Raw genomic sequence first — 21554 nt, forward strand, 5'->3', positions numbered from 1 at the left:
AGGGACGCACTCCTCCACACTCCCACCAGTACAATGGGCAGACGAGATCAATGGTGCAAAGGGTAATCTCCGCCGGGCATTTGCTAAGGGGATGTGGGGAGAAGCCCTGAGTCAGACGGCAGGTGTTGTGTTGGGCCGAGGGTGTTCACAGCAGGAAGAGGAGGAGAAAGAAGAGGAGGAGGAGGAGGTAGCAGATTCGATTCCCCGTAACTAGTTTTGGTTGTCATGAGGAAGAAGTGATGAGGATAACTGGGTTCGGATACACTTCAGGTCACTTGAGGTCGCGGCTTATGATGCATAACGGAGTTTTGTGTCCTGGCGTCCTCCTGGTTTCTGGATCTCAGTTAGTCGTGGGCGGCAAATGTGAACTGACTTGATATTTTGCTGTTCAGTGATGATTAGCAGACTCGGTTCACTAAATATAAACCTGTCATGCTAACACACACACACACACACACACACACACACACACACACACACACACACACACACACACACACACTTTGCATACTACCTACCCCGCTCCATCTATTTATATGGAAACAAAAACAAATATTTGCATCCCTAGAGAGTTCCGGAAGAGGGGGAAAGGGAAGCGAGTTAGTTGTCCAGGGTAAAGGGAAGCGGAGGGAAGGCGTGTGTATGTGCGTCCGTGGCTGAGGGTTCCATCACACACACACACACACACACACACACACACACACACACACACACACACACACACATACCGAGCAAGGAGAGAGAGAGAGAGAGAGAGAGAGAGAGAGAGAGAGAGAGAGAGAGAGAGAGAGAGAGAGAGAGAGAGAGAGAGAGAGAGTTACGCGTCAAGTTGCGGCATAACTAACTATAATCTTGAACGGACATAGCTCGGCAAGGACTTCTCTGGCGGGAGTCAACTACAGCCTCACCGCGCCCTGCCACCAGCTTGGGCGATAAGGCCGCCGCTACTGTGGAATTTTTTAGCTATTCTCACCCCCGGCCCGCTATAACTCACGCTCCAAGTATCCATCACGAGCAGAAAGTTGAGCATGCAAGGCTTGGCGCCGACTCCGTGTCCCTCCTTTCACAGGACAGGCGAGGCGGCGAGGCGAGGACGCAATATCTTGGAAAAAGAATGAGAAGAAAGGTAGGAGAGAAAGAACACGACTCATTACCAAGGCTTGAGTCTCTCTCTCTCTCTCTCTCTCTCTCTCTCTCTCTCTCTCTCTCTCTCTCTCTCTCTCTCTCTCTCTCTCTCTCTCTTTCTGACAAGAGCTACAGCCCAGAGCAGCATCTCTTATATGAATTTCCGCTTAAGGTCCGCGGTGGCGCTCTCTCCTCCATCGTCTCCACCCACACTGCCTCCCTGTGGCCCCGATGAGCAGCCCTCGAGGGTCGCCTTTAGGTGCTACACTCACCAGCGTTCACCAAGCCGGTCAGGGAGGAAAAAGAAGAGGAGGAAGGAGGAGGAGGGTAGTGGTCGCGTCGCAGAAGACCTGGGTGCGGAATATGAGCCTCGCAGGTCACGCAGGAGGATGCGGGTGAGAGGGAACTGGATCCATCATGTTGTAATACTGCGGCCACTTTTTTTCACGGTAATTTCACTGCAGGTAATCCTCTTTGAGTACTGAGGCGTGTAATTCCCTAAGGGCGATGACACACAGGTTGCGACGCAGAAAGTTCCTGTTACGCCGCTGTATTATTTTGCACTACAAGTCAAAATAGATGCTACATTAATACACACAAACCGTTGCCGGCAAAGTGTACCACGGGCCACTTAGAGTGCTGGGAATTGCAGATGTGACGAGCAGTTTGTTGAAGTACAGGGAAATTGCGCATTAATATTCAGTCTTATGTTTCTACTTGGACGAATGTAATGTTGCAAAATGAGGTGATGATGTCATTTGTTATAGTTTACCGTGAGGACTTCATGATAACTGCTGCCTTCCTGTACTTTGGGATTGCCAGGTTTATTATATTTCATACATAATCCACTTCCTGTACATGTTTCTAATGGGAGAGTAAATGAGGTCTCTCACATGTACTCGCATTCTCATCTTCCCCACGCCAATACCTGGATACTGAAGACACAACTACGTGTATCATTTGAGTCCACCTCCTGTAACGAAATGGATACTTCTCAAGGGCTTTTCTGCAACCACTAACAGCACGGCACAGTATTAGGGTACACACACACACACACACACACAAACACACACACACACATGGGATTCTCTGGATAACCTGTAATCGATCACATGTTTAAAAGTGACGTGCATGATTCCCGCCGGCAGCTTCACCCCGTAACACGCGACCTAGTCAAATTATGCAAGTTTCCATTAAAATAGTGACCTAGGAAAACAGCTTTGTCGCGTTTTATGAACCGTAAAAGCTGGCCGTGTCTGAGTTTTTACGAGGCGCTGTAATGCTTAGCCATCGCTCGGAGCTACTGGAATACCTAACGAGAGCTGTTAAGACGTGCTATCCTTTATATGAGCGGCGGAATAGCGTTTTACTGACGGTTAAGGGCCACTTCCATAGCAGCGTGTTAGTGCGAGGGGGAGGAGTGTGTGATCCCGTACCATTACATCTGGTTTACTAGTGTTTTGTAACGAGTCCGAAGGCGAGATGGGCTGTTGGTAGTGACAGGCGTGGTAATTCTATAGTGCCTTCGTGGTGGTGCTATTGGTTCCTTATTCATGAAGCCTTACAACCTCTCTCACCTACCTCACCTGCCTGCTCTCCTTACCTCACCTGCCCTCCTTCCCCCGCCTCCGTCTTGCTCTCCTAACACCTGTTGAGGTTATGGATCGCAGCCTTATGCTACTGGAGGAGCCTCGGGGTTATATTTATCTCTGGAACTACTAAAAACACTCGCCCACAGAAAGGGATATTTGTCATGCCTTTCCCAGTGGACTCCAAACGCTGTGCTTCATGTATTATGCACCAAAAATATGAGACTAGGATGTAGTTGATGCAGCGTTTAAAAAGTCCCTTAAAAAGAGTGTAGTGAACAATTTACGTTTACTGCCTTGAAGGAATAACTACCTTAAAAAAACTACACTGCACACACACACACACACACACACACACACACACACACACACACACACACACACACACACACACACACACACACACACACACACACACACACACACACACAGGCACAAACATATGATACGTTTTTGTCTCTCTCCTTCCTTTCTTTCCCCAAGACACAATATCGGTCGCAGCCAAAGATTCGAAAGCAAGATGAAAAGAAGAGAGTTTACTCGAAAGATACACGCACAACCTGAGACCGGGAAACCCAATGCACACAATACGAATATCCATCTTTCCATATCCTTTACCCCTCTCATGATCATAACACAAGAAGCGACAACAACGATATTTTTCTTAGCAATCACAGGTGACGATAGAGGAAAGAACACGACGCAAGAGGGAAAAGATTGTATTCTTTTTTTCCTTTCCCCGTACAACAACTCCTCTAGAACGTTATATGTAGAGAGAGAGAGAGAGAGAGAGAGAGAGAGAGAGAGAGAGAGAGAGAGAGAGAGAGAGAGAGAGAGAGAGAGAGAGAGAGAGAGAGAGAGAGAGAGAGAGAGAGAGAGACTCGTAAAGCAGTTAGTCAAGGAGAAGGACGAGGAGCACGAGGAAGGGGAGCAGGAAGGGGAGAAGAGTGGATGAAAAAGAGAAGCAAGAGGGGATAAAGGATGGGGTGTAAGAAAGCGACGACATGAAACACTGGCCAGGTGGTATTCTCATTTCTTCGCAGTGCAGAAAAAAAGTCTAACAAACCTAGAGGGTAACAAAAAATAGCAATCAAATAAATAAAAGTAGATAAAAGCACAGATTTCCCCCAAGTAACAAACCATCTATCTTTCTATCCATCTATCTATCTATCTATCTATCTATCTATCTGTCCACCTGCCTATCTATTTATCTATCTACCTGTCCACTCATCTATCCAGGTACGTATCTTTCTTGCTGCTGCTGCTGCTGCTGCTGCTGTTCGTTACTTTCTCTTCTTGGAAAATCTGGCATAACTTCGACCTGAGAGTAAAGTTTTGCAGGATTACGAGAGAGCAAGTCTGAGGCGGCTACGTAGAACTGACTGCTACAAAGGGAAGAGGAGGAAGATGAAAAAGAAGAATGGGGGAAAAAAAATAGGACAATTCGCTGAAGTTTCAAGGGGGAGAACTACAAGTGAGAAACAGAAGCAAAGAGAGAGAACAGTGAACAGAAGCAGAAGCAGGAAGAGCAGCAGGAGAAGCAGTGAGAAGGCTGGACTATTAATACTTGTTGGAGGTGTTTTGGGTGAGCTGGCTGCCTCCTCCTCAGTACCCACTTGAGAGGCGCCAGATTAGCAAACTTGGGCGATTACGAGCGTGTGTTACGTATAGGGCCGAGCAGCCTGCGACGCCCACCTCCTAACTGCTCCTTGCTAATGGCTCTTGTGTATTTGTTCCGCCCTAGGGAAGAGGAGGAGGAGGAGGAGGAGGAGGAGGACGAACAGGACTGGGAAGAAGAGGAAGAGGAAGTGAAGAGGGACAAGGTTGTATGTGTTATTTGAGGAAAGGCTTGATTTGGTTCGTTCGTGTGTGGGAGGGGAGAACTTCTATCTTGCTGTCACTTCTTAATTTTTTCTCTCGTTAGCGATTTCAATTTTTCTTCTTTATTTCTTCGTCCATCGCTTTTTACTTATTCTTCTCACTCCCCTCCCGTTCTTCCTTACCCTTATCTTCTCATTCTTTCTTTTTCTTTCCTTTCTGCTCTCCTCGTCCTCCTCCTCCTTCCCCTCCACTATGAAGCCTTGGGCCATAAGCGGACGTTGCCAAATGTGTAAATGTCTGGTTTCGCTTATTTTAGTCAACACAAGTCTCATTCCTCACATATAAATGATAGTTTTACGTTCGAATCTTTGTACGTTTACAGAATTATCAGATCTTCTCTTTCTCTCCTTCTTTTATTCTACCATTCCTGTATTTTCCCTCTATTAACGCACATTTTAACCATTCTTACATTTCCTGCTGATTGCCATTAAAAAAAAATCGAGCTACTGTAATATTATACCTTGGGATAATGTATATCAGTCCAAGGCAATGTTTTCAGGAGATACCCACATCAAGTCCTACCTCCCCACCTCCCTTCCTCTAGCCCTGGCAGCGCGCCCCGCCCCGCCTCCATCACCTTCCACCTCCTGCCTTCCTCCTCTCGTTGCGCATAATCATCACTTCCCTCATTATAGAGTCTCAAGCTCTCTGTAAAAACACTATCATGCATTAAGGGCTATGACCCCTCTCTCCCCCTTTTGCTCTCCTCTGACAGGGAAAACCTCGCCAATTACTTCTCGCTCCTCTCTCTCTCTCTCTCTCTCTCTCTCTCTCTCTCTCTCTCTCTCTCTCTCTCTCCTTCTCCTCTCTCCGTCCTCCTCCTCAATTCAGGCAAGCTGGTAAAAAAGCCGGCTGCCTCGATCCACGTAGATCTATCACACTGGGTCAGGAAGGGTCAGCGCACAGGATGTTAAACTGCAGGTGGCGAGGAGGAGGAGGAGGAGGAGGCGGTGGAGGAGGAGGCGGTGGAGGAGGAAGAGAGGCTGTGGTCGTCTGGTGGGAGGGTAGGGAAGAAGCAGGAGGTAGTGAGCGAAGGGGCGAAGGGGCGAAGGGCCAGAGAGCGTGAGGTGGTGGTCGTGGTAGTAGTAGTGGTAGTGGTGCGCTAGTTGGAGGGACGGAAGATGGGGGGGGGGCGAGGAAGAGGAGGAACGTGGTGGATATGGAATAAGTGAAGGTAGTGTTTGGGATGGCTGGCGGTAAGTAAAATGGGGGTAGAGGGTTGGGGATGATGGGGATGGGTGCGTGCTGGGCGGCCGAGGGGTGTGGCTTGTCTGGGGTTACGGGGAGTTGTGCTGGGAATGCTGGATAAAGAGGGGGGAAGGAGGGGAGGAAGGAAAAGAGGAAGGAAGGAAGGGAGGGAAGGAGGGAGAGAGAGTAGAAAAGCAGAAGAGAGGAAGGAAGAGGTGAAGAAAGGAAGGGAGGGAAGGAGGGAGTGAAGAAGAAAGCAGCGAGGAGAGAAGAAATGCAAGAAGTAATGATAAAAAGGTAAAAAAAAGAAGGAAGGAAGGAAGGAAGGAAGGAAGGAAAGACAGAAGCAAAGCAAACAGGAAAAAAAAAAAAGTAAGGTTCAAACGAATGAACGAACGAAAGAACGAAAGAATTGATAAATGTAAATGAACAGGCAGAAGGAAGAAAGTAATAAAGGAAGGAAAGAAGTAATAAAAGAAAACACTAACATTGATAAAAAAAAAGAACACGATCATAAAAAAAAATACAACAGACATGTGGGAAGCGAAGAGGAGCAACGCTAAAAATACAAAAGAAAAGAACAAACGGGAATAGGAGGCAAATGAGAGGAGAATAGAGGAGACTAGAGAGACGTGCAGAGAAAGAGAGAGACAGAGGGAAGGGTTGGAGCTGGAAAGTGGAGGTCAGATCTTGGCTTAGTTAGAAAGACGAGGAGAAACATCACGGGTTAAAAGTTGAATGTCTGCTTACATAAGACCCCGAGACAGGAAAATTGATCTTACTCTCACGCAAACCTTATAATCGCATAGAAGACGCTCAAGACGAGCAAGAGTAAGAGGAACAGAAGGAGTGAAGAGGAGGGAGACGAAAATAGGAAGATGGGAAGAGTAACGAGAGGAGGATGTATATAGAGCTTACTAAAACGAGGAGGAGGAGGAGGAAGGGGGTAGGTTAGTGAGGAAGTGCAGGTGGGTCGGGGTGGTGCGGCGCGGGAAGGGGCAAGGTGAGGCGGGGCAGAGAGGATGCAATACATACGTACACCACAACCACCACCACCACCACCACCACCAGCACTGCCAGCACCGCCCGAAACAGTGGTCGACGTAGTGAAAGCCGCGGCCTGTGGTGGTGCCGGGAGTTGGCTGTTTTTGAGGTCGGTGGATCTGGGAGGCGGAGAGGGACGAGTGGGAGTTGGAGATGAACCCGATGCCCGTGAAAATAAAACCCGTACAAAGAGGATGAGCAGCGTTCATTCTACTACTCCCCCTCCCCTAACAAATGACCCCCGCACTGCCACGCCCGCTCACTGCACTCAGGTAATCCCTTTCTTGAGCGCGGCGCAGCTATAATGTCGGCAATGAATCAGTGCGTGTGAGCTGACCGACACAACGGCCGCTCATCGAAAATGAAATATAATCGGGTGATAACAGATGACACCCAACTTATCGTGATGGGTTGGCTCGCTAAGATAAGAAAGAGTGTATTTGCCTGCGGTGGTAACTATATACACAGCTGGCCCCTTCCTTCAGTGTGTGTGTGTGTATGTGTGTGTGTGTGTGTGTGTGTGTGTGTGTGTGTGTGTGTGTGTGTGTGTGTGTGTGTGCTTGCAGGAACAATGTGGGCGAGAGCATTTGGCTGATTATTGGCCCAGAAAGGATCGCGATAAGTGTGGAGGAAGACGACGGGGGGGAGGAGGAGGAGGAGGAGGAGGAGGAGGAGGAGGAGGAGGAGGAGGAGGAGGAGGAGGAGGAGTGACTTCTGTAATAGGGAAGCTGAACCTCGAACTGCTTTCACAAGAGGGAATGATAACAGTTTGCATCGCGGGAGGAGGAAGGAGACGAGAGTGGAGTGTGTCGGGCCCATTATACCTGGCTGGCTGTGGAACTTGGCGGGGTGGTGAGGTTAAGCAACGGAGGTATTTTGCGCTTAAGTATTAGTTCCAGCGCCCGGGAGGAGGGTGGGAGTGTAAGGTAACGCGATAATAGTTAATTAACCTGCACTTTATAACAAGGCTTATGTAAAGAGAGAGAGAGAGAGAGAGAGAGAGAGAGAGAGAGAGAGAGAGAGAGAGAGAGAGAGAGAGAGAGAGAGAGAGAGAGGCAAGGATGGGCAGGGAGAGAAGGAGGAAGAGGAGGAAAGGGAGGATTTGCTGCATTGGGTGGAGCACGCTGGGAGGTATGGAGTGAGCAGTGGGAGGGAGGGAAGGTAAGGAGAGAGAGAGAGAGAGAGAGAGAGAGAGAGAGAGAGAGAGAGAGAGAGAGAGAGAGAGAGAGAGAGAGAGAGAGAGAGAGAGAGAGAGGAGGGTGGGAGAGAGGGAGAGAGGGATGAGACGAGTGGACACGATGTAGATAAGGGAGAGGACGGGATAGCGGGGACAAAGTGAACGGAGGGAGAGTGGGACGACTTCAGAGAGAGAGAGAGAGAGAGAGAGAGAGAGAGAGAGAGAGAGAGAGAGAGAGAGAGAGAGAGAGAGAGAGAGAGAGTACATGGTTGTCAATCACAAGATGGATGGAATAGCTGCCCCGCCACTGAGGTAAACATGAGCGCCTGACCAGATGTGTCCTCGTAAGGGTCACTACTCTTGTTTAACTCTCCTCTTCGTTCTCATCCTCATCCTCGTCCTTCTAGTCATCCTCTCGCCTGTCTCTCTCCTCTTCATTTTTTCCTCGCCATTTTCTTGTCTTTATCATTTTGTTCTTTGCTTTTCTAGTTTTTTTTTTCCTCGCCCTCATCTCCGTCGTCTCTCTTCTTCTCTTACTAGTCTCGTCCTCTTCTTCTTCGTCAACTTCTCGTCTCGTCTCTCTCTCTCTCTCTCTCTCTCTCTCTCTCTCTCTCTCTCTCTCTCTCTCTCTCTCTCTCTCTTTTCCTCCTCCTTCTCTTACATGTCCTCCTTCTTAACCGATCTTGTCCTCATCCTCGTCTCTTTCCTCCTCCTCTTCTTATTACTACTAGTCTCTTTTCTCTCTCTCTCTCTCTCTCTCTCTCTCTCTCTCTCTCTCTCTCTCTCTCTCTCTCTCTCTCTCTCTCTCTCTCTCTCGTGTCCTCGTCTTTATAATGCTTTTAAGTCTTACCCCACGCCTTCTCTGATTTCTTCTCAAGGTCTCCTCCCTTGATCCATTTTTTTTTTTGTTTTCTCTACCTTCCTCGTATTTTTTCACGTTTCTCTTTCTGTCTGTCTGTCTGTCTGTCTGTATGTCGGTTTTGCATTCACAGTTATATTTAAATCGGGGCAACCTGAGTACCAGAAGACCACACACACACACACACACACACACACACACACACACACACACACACACATTAGACGTTTTACAGACTATTCCATAAATATAAATACGATACAAGATACAAGTGAAATATATACGCAGTGCTACGTGCCAGTCACTTGATACGCAAATGTGTGTGTGTGTGTGTGTGTGTGTGTGTGTGTGAGAGAGAGAGAGAGAGAGAGAGAGAGAGAGAGAGAGAGAGAGAGAGAGAGAGAGAGAGAGAGAGAGAGAGAGAGAGAGAGAGAGAGAAAGGTAAAAACAAAGACAGAAAACGTGCAGGTATATATTAAATATCTGTCATGCAAGTTAAATCCCATTGTCGTATATCACTTTTTAAAACGACTATTAAACATATGTTATTTTTCTCTGCATCTCCCTCCCTCTCTTTGCCAAGTTTAGTATAGAACAGACAGACTGCAGGAAGCGAAACACACAAACAATTTATTTATATAATTTCTGACTCGGAAGCGATGCACAGTTTCTCTCTCTATACTTTTTTTCTTTACTTTTGCTACTGGAGACGAGCGGAGGGAGGCGAGCAAATAAAGAGAGAGAAAAAAGAGAGAAATGTTCCTTGGTGAAGCTCCATAAAGAAAAAAAAACGGTATGAGAGAGAGAGAGAGAGAGAGAGAGAGAGAGAGAGAGAGAGAGAGAGAGAGAGAGAGAGAGAGAGAGAGAGAGAGAGAGAGAGACCTAGGATAATTTACGTTCTGAAGGTGAGGTGAAGGTCTTTCTCGTGAGTGTTGAGGGAAGGAAGATAAGAATGAAAGTAAAGGGAAAGGAGAGACGAAAGAAGGCAATGAATGAAAGTGCGAAAGTAATATGAAAAAGAAAGAAATAGGAGAAGAATTGGAGAGAGAGAGAGAGAGAGAGAGAGAGAGAGAGAGAGAGAGAGAGGAAAGGTCAGTAAAGGAGAAGAACGAATCAAGAAAAAAAAACAAGGGAGAAAGAAAGCGAGAAATAGAGAAGGAAGGAAAGGAAGAAAAATAAAATAGATCGTTTAGTCAGTGGAAAAGATTCTCTCCTGCGTCTCCTCTTCTTTTGGCCTTGAGATGTGAGCTCTGCCCTTCTGTATATCAACTTACTTTGAGAATGTTATGGTTACAACACGCGGCACACGGACCAATACACAAGACATGACCGGAAAAGCACGCTCGCCGGGGACACACGTTACTCTGCTGTGAGGAATGTGCAAAACAATTGTGCTGATTGTGCTACGTAGGGAGTGAGACGCAGTAGAGCAGTGGTGAGGTATAGAACTCATTATGTGAAGATAACCTAATGTGCTGATTGCAAGACGTAAAGAAAGACATAGTAGTTATTGTTTCCTGATTAAAATGCATAGAAAAGTGTAATATTGTAAGTTTATATAATTATGTAAGAATGTAGTAAGTAAAGGTGTGTTAAAGGTAAGCTAATGTGCTGATTGTAATACATAAGTAGTAGTAGTTATTTGTTTGCTGTTTATCATACAGAGGAAAGACAAAGTGTTTATTACAATACATAGGTAAGTAAGGCAATTCAAGTCAATACACTGTCAGTTCGAAAGCTGTTTTGTTTCTCCAGGAATAGATAAAACATTGCAAACTTTTTAAAACGCATCTTACAAAGAAGAGAGAGAGAGAGAGAGAGAGAGAGAGAGAGAGAGAGAGAGAGAGAGAGAGAGAGAGAGAGAGAGAGAGAGAGAGAGAGAGAGAGAGAGAAAGAAAAAGAAGCTTGGCCTAGTTCCTGCAGCACCTTGGCCTTAATGAAATATAACAAAAGCACTTTATCACCACACGAGGAAAGCATTTCTCTCTCTTTCTCTTTGCCTTTCCTTCCTCGGAGCGCTGACCTTTCCCCGTTGACGCGGTTACGTCCTTATAAAAAGCTGGCGTAGTACCGTCCTGCTCCCTTCCATTAAACACAGAGGCACAACCTGCTTGCTACAGGTGATATATATATCTTCTTTGCCGTCATATTTTAGCAGCAATTTCAACTTGACGAAATGGAGGCAGTTTTGACGGCGCCGGCAGTCTTACATTCGACGTAATAGCGACATAAAAAAAAATAAAGTTGTTGATCCATTATACGAGAGAGGCATAAAGCTTGAGTCTTCCACGGCACAGTGTCTCTCCCAAGGACACCGTCGCTCTGAGAAGGAAAAGCCAAGCGCATTATGTCTGGGCAGTAAACTCCAGATGAGGCCCGCCAAGCACCCTCCGACCCCTACCGTCACCTCGCCTCCAAGAATACTGACACAGGGGCAATTTGGGGCCGGGGGGAAGGGGTGCGTCCTCTCTCCTTCTCCGTCTGCCGGGGGTGTGATTAAACCCGGAGATGAACTTGACTTGCGAGGCCAATTCTGCGTTTCCTCTTGGGTCAAATATGAAGGCGAGATCGCGTCAAGTTTTCGTGTCTGGGAAAATGGAAGAAGAGCCTGAGAGGAGGAGAAGGAGGAGGAGGAGGGAGAGGAATCGAGTCAGGGAGGGATATCGTCCAGGACTGCCAGCTGTTGTTATTGTGCTTGCCTGGTAAGGACGAGGAGAAAGGAAGAGAGGAACGGAGGAGGAAGAAGAAGAGAAGGAAGAAGAGGAGCAGTGGTAGGAGAGGAGGGGGAAGAGGACACCAGCTTAACGGAAAGAGAGAGGTGACGAGGAAATGGATATGATAACGGGACGATCGTGGGTGTGGTGTAGATACTGAGAGCACGAAACGAATGGATGGACACGGGCTGGTGGAAGTTGAGATGAGCAGACACATGTAGAAACAAACACAGGTGGAGGAGTTAATGAACTTTGTATGTGGATAGTGACGTGTGGGCGGCGAGGCAGTGACTAGTGGACTGGGAGAGGATGAGAAAATGAGGTGAAAACGAGGCTGTGGGTGTGAGTGAGGAAGGAAAGGGGCGCTGAGATCAAGTAGGTAGTGGAGGAAAGGGTGGAGACTGAGTGGGTGCTGGTGGAGGGGAGGAGCTGGGTAGTGGGAACGAGTAACAGACTGAGGAGAAGAGAAATGGGGTGATGGTGGTGGTGATGGTGGCGGTGATGGTGGTGGTGGTGGTGATGGTGGAGGGGATGGTGTCGGTGAGGAGCAGAGCGGCTGGAGGAGGGAGAAGACGGGCAGAGGTGGGTGGAGAAGGCATGGGGAAAGAGGTAGATATAGTGGAGGTAGAGAGTGGTCGGTGGGTTGTGGATATGCGGCTGTAGTTGTGGAGGAGGAGGAGGAGGAGGAGGATGCCAATGTATGAATTCCGGGCAGAGAAGAAGTAATAACCTGAAGAGAAGCGCAGCAGCTCAAGCATGTCGCCCGGCGCGGGGTCACCTGCTGGGTCTCTCAGGCGCACCTGAGCGTGACAGGGACCCTCCAGCTCTTCCCGGCCCCAGGCAGCTCACTCCACCGCTGCTGATGCTGCTGATGCTGCTGCTGCTGCTGCTGCTGCTCTTACTTCCACGGTACCCACGAGAGGCGCCGCTCCACCCGTACTCCTTCCCCCTGCCTCTCTGTATAATTTTTTTGCACGTCTCTCTCTCTCTCTCTCTCTCTCTCTCTCTCTCTCTCTCTCTCTCTCTCTCTCTCTCTCTCTCTCTCTCTCTCTCTCTCTCTTTCTGCATCGTGACGATTCGATTTGTGTTTCGTTTTTGCGAGGGAGAGAAAAGGTTTTCCTTGTATGGTCAACATTTCTCCCACTTTTTTTTACAGACTCTCTCTCTCTCTCTCTCTCTCTCTCTCTCTCTCTCTCTCTCTCTCTCTCTCTCTCGTTCACCCTATGATTTTCTTGAAATATTACACGTTTTTTTTTCTCGTACCCCACCCTCCCTTCCTTCCTCCCACACACACACACACACACACACACACACACACACACACACACACTGAACCAGTTTTCATACCTTGAGGGGGAGACTGGTCGAGTACGCCGGGTCACGAGGTCAGAGCTGAAACGTCCTCCTCCTCCTCCTTTTTCTTCTCCTCCTACTCCTTCTGCTTCTCTTTCTCTTCCACCACCACCACCACCACCACCACTGCCAATGCCCAGTGTCCTCAATATTACTTCCACACGTGTAACTATTGCCATGTCGTGCCTTCTTATGTTAATTAGTTCAGCAATTTGTAGGAACAGATCTCCTAGTCTTCCTCATTATTGTCTTATTCCTCCTCCTACTACTTCCCTTCCTACGCCGCCTCTTCTTCCGTTCCTCAGCTGTCTTCCCGTTTTTTTCTTTCTCTTTCTTCTTTTCCTTCTTATTCTCGCATGATATGTATAAGAAAGGAGTATAAGAAAGGTGATACAAGTAGGTTTGAGGTCATGGCTCTTAATTAATTTCGTAAGTAATTCATAATCCTCTCGTCATGGAAATTTTACGTAGCATAAAGTAAACACCTCATCTCCCCCCAGACACACAGAAATATAAGAACCTGCTGCCCTCCCTCCGCCTTTCTCTCCTTGACGACAAAATGAAAGAGAATAGAAATGGGAATCAAGTTTACGTATGTGATAATTGTTTTTAATAAAGTGAAATCAGGATCGAAAATGGTACATACTTAAAGGGAACACACACACACAGACACACACACACACACCATACTCGTACATCATACTCAGCTAGTTTCACCAGCTATGTAAATATAATGTATGCCAAAAACATTCTCTCTCTCTCTCTCTCTTTCTCTCTCTCTCTCTCTCTCTCTCTCTCTCTCTCTCTCTCTCTCTCTCTCTCTCTCTCTCTCTCTCTCTCTCTTATCACTGTTCATGTTTTATGCACACTATGATTTTTCTATTTTTATGCTGGACTTGTTCGTACCCTAATAATACTTTTTCCTTATCTTCACTTTTCCTCGATTCCATAAAAATTATTTGGCGGGTTAAGTTTTTACTCCATCATAATTTCTGAATTTTTATTTCCTATCTCTACGTTGTTTTATCAATTCGCTACACCCGTCATCCAGCCACTCGCATCCATTGTTTTCTTTCATTCTTTTCCTTGCCTTAAATGTATCTCTTGGCTTTTTTTTCTTTTTACTTCCACTTCGTTCTCTCTCTCTCTCTCTCTCTCTCTCTCTCTCTCTCTCTCTCTCTCTCTCTCTCTCTCTCTCTCTCTCTCCTATCTATTTCACCTTTCTTTTCTGCCTCTCCCTAACGTTACCCACGCCTGCCTGCCAGCCTGCCTCATCTCTCGTCCTAGCCCTCCTCTTGTCCTCTCGTCCAGTCGCCAGCCGGCCTCCCTGCCTCCCTCTGTGTGACTCAAGAATTATGAGTTGAAAAGGTGGCTTCGCACAGCTTCGTGGCCACCGACCCAACGCCGCGATGCTCCCGCCTTGCCCATAACAGTCTCTCTCTCTCTCTCTCTCTCTCTCTCTCTCTCTCTCTCTGTGTGTGTGTGTGTGTGTGTGTGTGTGTGTGTGTGTGTGTGTGTGTGTCTGCGTGATGAAGTTTTCAATTAAATTCAGTTAAACGATTGTGCTGAATGAAATATTAAATAATTTCTTGCTGAGCTTGTAGAGGACAGAGAGAGAGAGAGAGAGAGAGAGAGAGAGAGAGAGAGAGAGAGAGAGAGAGAGAGAGAGAGAGAGAGAGAGAATATCACTACCAAAAGCCAAATGGAAAAAATATAAACACACATCTCTCTCTCTCTCTCTCTCTCTCTCTCTCTCTCTCTCTCTCTCTCTCTCTCAATCTAACTCACTCGGGTGCAGCAGGACTAACACCTAAATTTGTATTAAACCTCCCCTGGAATTATCCGAACGCTGTGTTTTAGAGTGAAAATACAACAGTTCATTCTGCGCCCGATACATCAGCCTTAGGAGTCTGGCTTACCCTGGATGACCGTGATGTACCGTGCTGGTGGGAAGGGGAGGGCGGTAGACGGACGAGAGAGAGAGAGAGAGAGAGAGAGAGAGAGAGAGAGAGAGAGAGAGAGAGAGAGAGAGAGAGGAAGTAGCCGACGAGAGGAGAGAGAGGAAAGGTACTAGAAGGAAAGTAAGAGAAGGAGGGTAAATAGGAAGGGACGTGTAGAAGTGAATAAATGAAGAAAAAGCGAGGAGAAATAAAGAATTGGAGGAAAGAATTGAAGGGCTGATGATATGAAGGGGAGGAAACAAGAAAGGAACGGTGGGAAGAGGGGAAATAAAGAAAGGAAGAAATGGAAAAGGAGAGACAAGGAACGAGGGATGAGAGGTGTGTTAGATAATTATACAGACAAGGAGGGATATACAGATATGAGAGAGAGAGAGAGAGAGAGAGAGAGAGAGAGAGAGAGAGAGAGAGAGAGAGAGAGAGAGAGAGAGAGAGAGAGAGAGAGAGATTCTTTAATATGTAATCGAAACCACCAAACTCTTCTCTCTCATCTCTTCTCTTCCTTCCCTCCTGCTCCCCTCTGATGCTGATGAGAATTTAGGAGACTGGAAAGGGAAGGGAAGGGAAGGGAAAGGGAAGGGGAAGGAAAGGATGCACTTGACTGGGAGAAAAGGGATGGAGTGAAACGTGATAAAACATGGACGAGATACGGAAACAGAATGAGAAGAAGAGAAAGGAGTTGATAGCAGTAGATGGAAAGGAAAAGAGATGAAAAAAGTAGAAGGCGAATGAAAGAAGAAAATAGAGAAGAAAAAAGAAAATATAGTGAGTTTATACGGAATTAAATAGAAAACAAAGACAAGAAAACACACACAAAAAAAAAAACAACATACATAAAATGATAAGGAGAGATCACGAGAAAGGAGAGGATGGAGAGATGGAAAGACTACAGAAGGGAGGTGACGTGTGGTAGGGAGGAGGAGGGGAGGGGAGGAGAGGTGAGGAGAGGGGGGAGGAGGGAGATAAGGGAGTGCACACGCTTGAATTTAGAGCGAAACAGATGAGGGTACCAAGTATTTATAGACCGAATATAATCGTGGAGACTCGTTTGTCTTGTGAAATCAGTTGAAAATGCTTACTCTCTCTCTCCCTCCATCCCGCCCTACCCTCTCTCTCTCTCTCTCTCTCTCTCTCTCTCTCTCTCTCTCTCTCTCTCTCTCTCTCTCCAATACAGATGGCAATAAAATAACAATCAAGTATTTTTGAACCACTACAGTAAAAACACACTCAAATAACCCCACCTTTAAATAATAATAACAATAATGAAGATACCAAGAGATAATAAAGAGATCAGGATAAGAGAGAGAGAGAGAGAGAGAGAGAGAGAGAGAGAGAGAGAGAGAGAGAGAGAGAGAGAGAGAGAGAGAGAGAGAGAGAGAGATGTAAGCTCAACTAAAACACATCAAAATAATCAAATTTACTAAAGAAGTTTTCAGTCCACTCACTCCCTTCCTTCCTTCATTCCTTCCCTTCCCTTCCCTTCCTTCCTTCCCCTTCCCTTCCTTCCTTCCTTCCCCTTTCGTTTCGTTTCAAGCGTTCACATTTAAGTTATACGTAAAGTAAACCCGCACCGAGAAAGAGAGAGACTTAATGTTCGAGCGGATAAGTTTACGAGACGTGCGTGCGTGCGTGCGTGCAAGCCGCCGCGGGGGAGTGTGCAGGAGCGGCTGCCCTGCTGTCTAATGAGCGGCGGTGCTGAAGATTACGGCTTCCTTGGCACAGCTTCCCCGCGCTGCTCCGTGAACTGCGCTCTGCTGCTGCTGCTGCTCTTGTGGCTTCTGCTGCTCCACCCACCACCACTCTCTCTCTCTCTCTCTCTCTCTCTCTCTCTCTCTCTCTCTCTCTGTGTGTGTGTGTGTGTGTGTGTGTGTGTGTGTGTGTGTGTGTGTGTGTTTGTGTGTGTGTGTCTTTCTGTCTGATGATAATGATGATAATGGTGACGATTTTGACGTATTTACAATAAAAAAAAGTATGGAAAACAGATGCAAATCTGCACGAAAACAGTCAAACATATATAAACAGAAAAGAAAAAGAAAACAATAGAAAACGAAATTAACGAAATAAAACAACGACAGAAGAAATAAGTAAACAAATAAAAGTTGAACGAAAAAAAAAAAAACAGAATGACAGATGAGAAAAAGGAACAAAGGGGAGGTGGCAGAGGCGTATATGGTAAAGCCGTCGAGGTGAAAGAAGATAAACTGAGACATACATCCATAACAGCACGATTATGAATTGCAAATAAAATAAGGAAGAAAAGGAGCAGGACAAGGATGGAGGGATGAGAGGGGGAATGATGTAGAAGGGGCAGATAAAGAGAAAGACCAACAAGAGGAGAGAAGTTAAGGGATGGTTTGGCGAGGTGAGCTAAAAAGAAGACTTGGGAAGAGGCCAAAACGGGAGCAAAGTGAGCACCGCCAGATAAGGGACGAGGAAAGCAAAACGAACTGAATTTATACAAACGTTTTAAGGGGAAGAGAGAGAGAGAGAGAGAGAGAGAGAGAGAGAGAGAGAGAGAGAGAGAGAGAGAGAGAGAGAGAGAGAGAGAGAGAGAGAGAGAGAGAGAGAGAGAGAGAGAGAGAGAGAGAGATAGTGGGGGGAGGCAAAGAGACAGAAAGAGACACAGGCATGCAGGTAAACAGACAGGCAGGCAGAGTCTGGTAAGCAAATAAATGTACAGACAGACAGGTGGATAGGCAAACAGACAAAAAAGTAAGACAGACAGGCAGAGAGACAAATAAACACACACACACACACACACACACACACACACACACACACACACACACACACACACACACACACCAACTTTAAATGAAAAAAATAAGAACAGAATAAACTAAACAATCTATATAAGTAGTTATAAAAAAAAATAGAACAACCTTTTAAAAACTCACCATTTCACTAACACATCTTCATAAATATCATCCAGAAATAAAATTTTCTTGATAATGGAAAATAAAAATTGATAGCCCGAAAGATAAGAGATTATAAAAGAAAATAGAAAAAAATAATGATACAAAAATGTATAAATTGATAGCATTGAGAGAGAGAGAGAGAGAGAGAGAGAGAGAGAGAGAGAGAGAGAGAGAGAGAGAGAGAGAGAGAGAGAGAGAGGAGGGGAGCAAGTGGGGGGTCAGGAACGGTGCGGGTGAAGAGGTCAACAGTGGATCTAGACTTGACGAGGAGCGTGATAGAGGGTTTGGAGAGAGAGAGAGAGAGAGAGAGAGAGAGAGAGAGAGAGAGAGAGAGAGAGAGAGAGAGAGAGAGAGAGAGAGAGAGAGAGAGAGAGAGAGAGAGAGAGAGAGAGAGAGAGAGAGAGAGAGAGAGAGAGAGAGAGAGAGAGAGATGTGCTTCACGTGATGTTTAAGGATCAAGGTAAGAAAAGCGAGAGAACTGAAGAGAAGGATGGGAAGGAAGGGAAGGGAGGAAGAGGGAAGGAGGAAAGAAGGAAGGGAAGAGGGTGGTGCAAAATCCCTTTAAAATTCATGCTCCTTAAAAAAAAAGACAGCCATTTTCGCCCCTCTGGTCTCCGTAGCTAAGGCTTGAAATGAAATGCTAAGGAATGCCTGTTTTTTATTCTCTCCTTGATTATACACTTGAGAAATACCTAATATATGTACACACATACACACCTGCATTGCCACGTGCATATACATACATACATACTTACATACATATATACATACATAAGCATACATACATACACACATGCATACATACATTCATAAACATACATAAAGACACATATACCCATAGTTGGTACATACAAACATATATATATATATATATATATATATATATATATATATATATATATATATATATATATATATATATATATATATATATATATATATATATATATATATATATATATATATATATATATATATATATATATATATACTCACACCTCGTAAATACATACATACATACATACATACATACAAACATACATACGCTAAAAGAGAGAACACGTGTTATAAACCAAATATACGCACAAAGAAAAGGAAAAGAAGTGGTGAAAAAAATATATACAAACTTGAGTTGTACATTTTCTTTTTAAGTATAATGATACTCGATACATTTTTTGTGCAGGAAGGAGGTGGAGGAGGAGGAGGAGGAGGAGGAGGAGGAGGAGGAGGAGGAGGAGGAGGAGGAGGAGGAGAAAGAGAAGGGGAGCGAGGAGGAGAGGGGGGAAGGAGAGGGAAGAGGTATAAAATCAAGCAGGAATATAAAGAAACACACACACACACACACACACACACACACACACACACACACACACACACACACATTTTTGCAATATGTGAAAGAAGAAAGAAAATTAATAGTAATGAGAGAAACCGAATAATCATGATTGGAGGAAGAAATACAATGAAACATAGAAAATGGTGGTTTGGTGAGTTCTTGGGAGGAGAAGGAAGAGGAGGAGGAGGAATACAAAGGCAAAGGAGGAGGAGGAGGAGGAGGAGGAGGAGGAGGAGGAGGAGGAGGAGGAGGAGGAGGGCCTCATTGGGGTATAATGGCAAGGATGATCGGGGTAGTGGTGGTGGAGATGACGGCATTGATAAGGAGCAGGAGGAGAAGGGGAGGAGTAAAGAAGAAGAAGAAGAAGAAGAAGAAGAAGAAGAAGAAGAAGAAGAAGAAGAAGAAGAAGAAGAAGAAGAAGAAGACGAGAACGAAAAAGAACAACAAGAACGAGAACAACAACAACAGCAACAAGAAAACAAGGACAAGAAGAACAGGAACAACGAACGAAAAAAAAAAAAAGAAAACTGAAAACAGCAACAATCAAAGAAAAAATCAAGCATCAGGAAACGAGGAAGAGAAGAGGAAGAGGAAGAGGAAGCAGGAAGCAGCAACAACAGCAGCAGCAGTAGTAGTAGCAGGAGAACGAGATTAGAAAAAAAAAGAAAAAGAAATGAACAGAAAATAAGAACACACAGAAAAGAAAATAAGAAAAAAAGATATACAACAACAAACAATTATAACCTAAAGAAACAAACAGGCAAACACCAAAGCGCAAATAATATACATGGCAAAAAAACAAAAAAAAAACAAGAACAAATAAATAAACAAACAAATAAAAACGAACAGTACTCCCTAAAAGAACACGCTCTGATTAGAAAATAAATTAATAATAAAAAAAATAAAATAAACCCAATCAATAAATAAGAAAATAAAAGGGAACTAAACTCTCGGCGTGGATTGGTTTAACGTAAGATGGGCAGGTAAGCAAGTGAACAGATGAGCAGGTGAGCAGGGTGGCATGGGGCACAACAGGTGACTTAATTATGGCCTTACACCTGAGGACAAGACAAGGTGCGCCACTAATTACCAGCTTCCCTTCCACCTCTTCCTTTCTTCCTCCCCTAGTCCCCCTCCCCCTCCCTCTCCTCTCTCTCTCTCTCTCTCTCTCTCTCTCTCTCTCTCTCTCTCTCTCTCTCTCTCTCTCTCTCTCTCTCTCTCTCTCTAGCGCCTGTCATTGGTGGTAGAACGTGGCGGTGACAACCAATCAGCGTGAAGAGATAATACGTAGTTATTTTGTATATCTGCGTAGTTATAATTTTCTGTTTATGTATGACTTGTGTTATTTCTTGTATTTTCTTTTAGGGTTAATTTCGCTCTCTTTTCCGTCGTTTTTTTTTATTATTCGTCTTCTTGTCCCATGTTTTCATTTAAATGATTGCGATTTTTCTACATCTTATTGCCAATGTTAGAGCTATCTACATTTCTCCTTAGTGATTTTTTTTTCTATAATTTCCTTTTATCGGGTTTTTCCATGAATAGTAATGACTATTGTTATCTTATATCGCAATTATTACCATTAGCTATGCGTCTGTTGATATATTTCCTTTTTTTCCCTATCTACATCTCTCTCCGGCCGTTTTTTATTTATCAAATAATGACTAGTCTCCCTTTTTCTTATCCGATTATTACTATTCTTTATTATTTTATGACTTCCCGTCCCTTTATTTTTTTCCTGGGTGGAGATTTAAATCGGTGGGTATGAGGGGCTGACAATCTGCTATTGTTCCCGGGCGCGAGGAGCGAGGGGCGGCCAGGCGTGACGAGGAGGAGGAGGAGGAGAAGCCCAACCCCAACACTACCAACACTACAATCTCCACAAGCTGGCTGGGCACGGAGACTGACGGACACACACACACACACACACACACACACACACACATACACACGGAGGGGGAGAAGGAAATCATAACTTTCTGCCCTCTCTCTCTCTCTCTCTCTCTCTCTCTCTCTCTCTCTCTCTCTCTCTCTCTCTCTCTCTCTCTCTCTCTGCCGCGGGCCATTACGAAGGCCATTATAGAGGGTGGGAAGGCATAGCTTCAGGCAGGTTAATGGAGAATAAAAAGAGATAAGACTCCACGAGAGAGAGAGAGAGAGAGAGAGAGAGAGAGAGAGAGAGAGAGAGAGAGAGAGAGAGAGAGAGAGAGAGAGAGAGAGAGAGAGAGAGACTAAACATAAGACCAACACTAAACTCATATTTCATGACCAAAACTCGTATCAACTTCTGGGCAAGGGACCGGCGCTGATGGGTGGAAAAAGAGGAGGAAGAGGAAGAGGAGGAGAAGGAGGAGGAGGAGGAGGAGGAGGAGAAAGAGGAGGAGGAGAAGGACGAGAACTAGGACGAGAAAGAGG

General features: G+C 45.5%; 1 long non-coding RNA gene across 1 annotated transcript in view; it reads right to left on the reverse strand.

Annotated features, from left to right (window-relative positions):
- Nucleotides 1-21554, reverse strand: part of LOC135101107 (uncharacterized) — a 197833-nt gene that overhangs the window by 55984 nt on the left and 120295 nt on the right. The gene's annotated exons all lie outside the window — the stretch shown is intronic.

This window comes from Scylla paramamosain, chromosome 6 (assembly GCF_035594125.1).
Source record: "Scylla paramamosain isolate STU-SP2022 chromosome 6, ASM3559412v1, whole genome shotgun sequence".
NCBI classification, from domain to species: domain Eukaryota; kingdom Metazoa; phylum Arthropoda; class Malacostraca; order Decapoda; family Portunidae; genus Scylla; species Scylla paramamosain.